The sequence below is a fragment of the Nicotiana tabacum genome, chromosome 18 (genome assembly GCF_000715075.1).
Source record: "Nicotiana tabacum cultivar K326 chromosome 18, ASM71507v2, whole genome shotgun sequence".
Taxonomy (NCBI): domain Eukaryota; kingdom Viridiplantae; phylum Streptophyta; class Magnoliopsida; order Solanales; family Solanaceae; genus Nicotiana; species Nicotiana tabacum.
In genome coordinates this window covers 115,309,122-115,314,300 of record NC_134097.1, presented here as the reverse complement: position 1 = coordinate 115,314,300, position 5,179 = coordinate 115,309,122, and the positions used below count along the sequence as shown (strand labels likewise).

Genomic DNA, 5,179 nt, shown 5'->3' with positions numbered 1-5,179 from the left:
AACAATTCCCAACTCCGCTTGAAAAGTCGATAAAATCACCCTTGGGCCCACGTGCCCGGATTCCGAAAATTTTCGAAGATAAACTTTGCCCATGACATCAAGAACTCAAATATATAATTTATTCTCAATTCCATATCCAATATTCGCGGTAAAAATCCAAATATATATGATTCTAGGTTTTTTCACCAAAACCCCAATTTCTACTAGCTTCCATGTTCAAATCTATGTAAACTCATGTATTTAACTCAAAATTGTGAAGAAAGCACTTACCCCATTATGATTGATGAAAATTGCACTCCAATGTGCTCCAAAATTGGCTCTCATAGGCGAAAATGAAATGAAATAGAGCCAAACCCTCATTTTTAAAGAAGACAGTGCCAACCCCGATTTCGCACATGCGGTCACTTGACCTCTTCTGCGGTTCCGCAGGAGCGGCCCAACTACCGCTTTGTCTGTCCTCCAGCTGCCCACTTCCACTTCTGCGCCTTCCCTTCCACAGGTGCGGTCTCGCTTGTACGGTGAGATGACCGCATGTGCGGTCTTAGCACTTCCCCACCAAACCGCATATGCGCCCCTTTGCCACTTCTGTGGCTCCGCACCTGCGGCCAACTACCGCACATCAGGCTTAGCAAATCTTCATAAGGCCGAATTCAATCCGTTAACCATCCGGAATCTACCCGAGGGCCCTAGGACCCCGTCCAATCACAGCAACCAGTTGCACCCACTTACAGAAGCCAGTGCGGAGCAACCAGTTGCGCCCCCGTCCAATCACAGCAACAACAACCAATCCGCAGGTGCAGCCCAACTACCGTTTTGTCTGTCCTCCAGCTGCCCACTTCCACTTCTGCGCCTTCCCTTCCACAGGTGCGGTCTCGCTTGTACGGTGAGATGACCGCATTTGCGGTCTTAGAACTTCCCCACCAAACCGCATATGCGCCCCTTTTCCACTTCTGTGGCTCCGCACCTGCGGCCAAAGCCTCGTAGGTGTGGTTACACCAGATGACAGCAGGCTTAGCAAATCTTCATAAGGCCGAATTCAATCCGTTAACCATTCGGAATCAACCCGAGGGCCCTGGGACCCCGTCCAATCACAGCAACCAGTTTCAAAACATAATGTGGACTTGCTCGAGGCTTCAAATCATATCAAACAAGGATAAAACCATGAATCGCACAACAATTCAAGCACAATGAACTTTAGAACTTCAAACTTCTACATTCGATGTCGAAACCTATCAAATCACGTTCGATTGACCTCAAATTTTGCACACAAGTCACAATTGACATTACCGACCTACTCCAACTTCCGGAATCAGAATCCGACTTCGGTATCAAAAAGTCCACTTCCGGTCAAACTTCTCAAAAACCTTCAAATTTCTAACTTTCGCCAAACGACTCCAAAATGACCTACGAACCTCTAAATCCATTTACGGACGCGCTCCCAATACCGGAATCACCATACGGAGCTATTCTCAGACTCAAAATTCCAAACAGACATCAATAACATTGAAATGCAACCCAAATTTATGAAATTTTTCCAAAATGCTAACTTTCACAATAGGTGTCAAAACGCTCCCGAGTCATCCAAAACCCGATCCGAATGTATGCTCAAGTTCGAAATCATCATATGAACCTGCTGGAACCTTCAAATCTCGATTTCGAGGCCGTTTACTCTAAAATTCAATCTTAGTCAATTCTTCCAACATAAAACTTTCGAAATGAGAATTTTCTTTCCAATTCAACTCCGAACTTCCCGAAACTCAATCCCGATCACGCGTACAAGTCATAGTACCTGAAGTGAAGCTGCTCATGGCCTCAAACCGCCGAACAACGCACTGGAGCTCAAAACGACCGGTCAGATCGTTACAGCCCGGTTTTACCCGTATACATTATCATTTTTATTGTGTGTGTACTGCGTGTGTCTCTTCATTTTGGTTTTCAAATGTTATAGTTTTCATCTCATTTTTAAAGGGATGATTTAGTAGATTCATTGTTAATGTTATATCATATATGTTGATTTATCCACTGCATTGAAAATTTAGATTTTCTAAATTATGTTGACTTATATTTGATACACTTCACTTGAGTAGGAGTAATATAAGATTTTTCCACCATTAGCAGGAAGATGAGGTTTCCCCTGATTTTTTTTAAAACTCGAATTAGATAGTCACTCATAGGCTGACAAATATCCCCACAACTTTTAGGAAAGGATACATATTACCTCTAGTAGCAAGCTGAGAATCATGTACTTCAAAAGGCAAGTATCTCTTGACATATTTACTGTTATGCAACACCTTCCTTAGATTCCTTGGAAGGGCTAAGGAAGGGAACGTAAGGCTAAGCAATTAACATCAGTACAGTTACTATTTGCCAACTGAGGTCCCCTCCATAAGCTAGACGACATTGTCAGTGTCATACGGGAAAATCAATATCAAGAGCAATTGAGAGAACAAAAATAAGAATTGAGAATGAAAGAAAGCTCGATTGTATTAATGAAAGCTATTACAGAAAAGCAACACGGTGTCAAGGGAGAAAGACACTAGTACAGAGAATTGTTTGCTTGCTAGGAAGTTTGATTGCTTGATTCCCCCTAGTAATGCTTAAGAAGAATAAAACAAAGTTACAGTTCCTGACCTAACTAAGCTAGAGAAACACAATGGAAGTACATGAAATAAAGCTACTCTATATTTACAATGAAAAGGACTTAGAGCTCGTTTGGACATAAAAATAAATTTCCTTTTTCCAAAAAAAAAATTCACTTTTTTCCGAAATCAGCGTTTGTTCATAAAATTTTTAATTTTCACTTGAAGATGCATTTTGGAAATTTTGGAAAATTTGAAAAACTGCAAAAAGCTGTTTTTTAAAATATTCACTCACAAAACATCAAAAACAACCCAAACTGAAATTTATGTCCAAACGCAACTCCAAATTTCAAATACCATTTTCAGGTGAAAAACATTTTTCCCATTTTTTGGAATTTTACAATTCTTATGTCCAAACGCCTACTTAGTTTTCTACAAGGTAGAAACAGATCCGTTGGCAGCAACCTTGTCTTTGGCATCAGGGTCTGCGTGCGCGGCGCTGTTAGCATCTGCATGCGGCTGGGCGCTATCGAGGGCTATCGGTGGGATGATAGAGATACATGCGCGCTTGGATAGTTAGCGTATAATATGGATAGTTAATTATTATTTTTAAAATCATTTTGCCACCACTACTCCTTAGAAAGCGATATTTTCCTAGATTTTAATGAAATCGTCCCTCAGCTTTATTAAAATATCAAAGGACTTTATATAAAGTTGCAAAAATTTACTATCCCAAAAATCTTCACGAACCTAATAATTCAAACCGCTATTTATCTGCCATACGAAATTTACTCTTTTTAACTGCTTTACCGAATTCTTCTTCGTTACATTGTACCTCAAGTTAGAGTATTCAACTCCTCTAGTCTTCTCAATAATATTCCACGTAGTCCTATTGTATCCTGCAAGTTGCAATCACAATTAATTCTGCACTAAATAAACCTCATTACTTCTCTTTTCTTCTAACTTACTATATAAATCTTGGCCAACTTAAGCTCTTTCCTCCCACTCCAAGCTTACTTTCTTCCCCTCAATTCTCACTCTCTACATTGGCTACAAATCTTGATCTACTATTAAGTAAATTGTCAACTCTTCTTATCAAGGTAATTTAATCTTCTTGACATGGTCACACCTCTTTTACTTATTTATTTATTCTTAATCTTGGTTCTTTTCTCTCATATCTATTTAGGTTAATTCTTTTATTATGGGATCTTTACAAAAATAACTCATGACCAGATTCAACTATTTTATTTTTCAAGCTGATATACATAAATTATACACTATCTATACATGGTTATATGCATATTTGCGTAAATTATACATATATTTTACATCTTTCAGCAATTTTTAATTTAAGCAGTTATTTATTTCTTTTTATAATATTTTATTATTATATATATGAATATAGGATTTTGTGGGCTGAAGTATCAAGAAAATAAAATGAACTATAACAAGGAGAGGCATGCAATGCTTGACTTGAAGCTGAACTTATCACCACCAAGGGCAATTTTTGCAAGAGGAGTTTCACCTTCACCAAGCAGATCATCATCATCTTCTTCTTCTTCAATGGAGAGATCATCACCAGCAGCCAGCTCATGTGTTTCTCGAGAACCGAGCCCCGACGATCAGTTTATCGGTTACCCTAGCAGCCCAGAGACAACTTCCATGATGCTTGTGGGATGCCCTAGATGTTTAATGTATGTTATGTTATCAGTGCATGAGCCAAAATGCCTTAAATGCAAGAGTACTGTTTTGCTTGATTTTTTCCATGAGGAAAGAATCAAGAACTCCAAGGGATGAACTCAAGAAACAATATTATTTTCGTTGCCTTAAGTCTTAATTTAGGTTTTAGTTTTGATATTCTCCATATCAATTTTTTTTTTTTTTTTGGGGTTTTAATTTGTTAGGGGACTGTTTTCGAAAGATGCTTTTGATTGTGTGGAATTTCGTATTACTTTTTTTTGCAGCCAATTGAGACCTAGTACTATATATGGTTGGTCCTTCATATTAAAATTTTGATGTTAGCGGCTCATATATATAGTTGCTATCTTTACTAAATGCATCCATTTTTGTTGAGACAACCCTCGTTATTACCTTCATTAACTATACACAATTCAAACGTTTGGAGTTTATTATAATTTAATTTTGTAAGATACTTCGCATAGTTTGTTGGAAGTTGGAAATTGGAAGATATTATTGTATGTTCTCAATTAAGCCATTTTGAGCAATACCACGCACTCTCCACTTTCAAAAATACTAGTAGAAAAGTACTACCTAATTATTAAAGGTCCATATTTTAAGTCTTTTAAGATTTTTGTATACTCATTCAAAAATTAAAGATATTTCGTCGGCGCTTAATTATTTATAATGAGTATATGTCTAAATTTCTATTTTTCTCTCCAGCGTTTCACTTAATCAATGCATCACTAATTAGAACAAGGAGAATATATTTGACCCTAAAGAAAAAAACAGAAGCAATATATGACTTCTTATTTTTCTAAAACATCATACATTTTGAAATATATGAGTATATTAAAATGACTAATATTTGAAACCTAAGGGAGTAATTCTAGAAAATGGGTAAAAAGACCCTATGCATGTGA

General features: G+C 37.5%; 1 long non-coding RNA gene across 1 annotated transcript; it reads left to right on the top strand.

Moving 5' to 3' along the window:
• The first annotated feature begins 3,536 nt into the window (after nucleotides 1-3,536).
• LOC107763828 (uncharacterized) lies at nucleotides 3,537-4,638 on the top strand. The gene is made up of 2 exons (XR_001643118.2): nucleotides 3,537-3,679; nucleotides 3,985-4,638. It is a non-coding gene; the product is annotated as an uncharacterized LOC107763828 (long non-coding RNA).
• The last annotated feature ends 541 nt before the right edge of the window (nucleotides 4,639-5,179 follow it).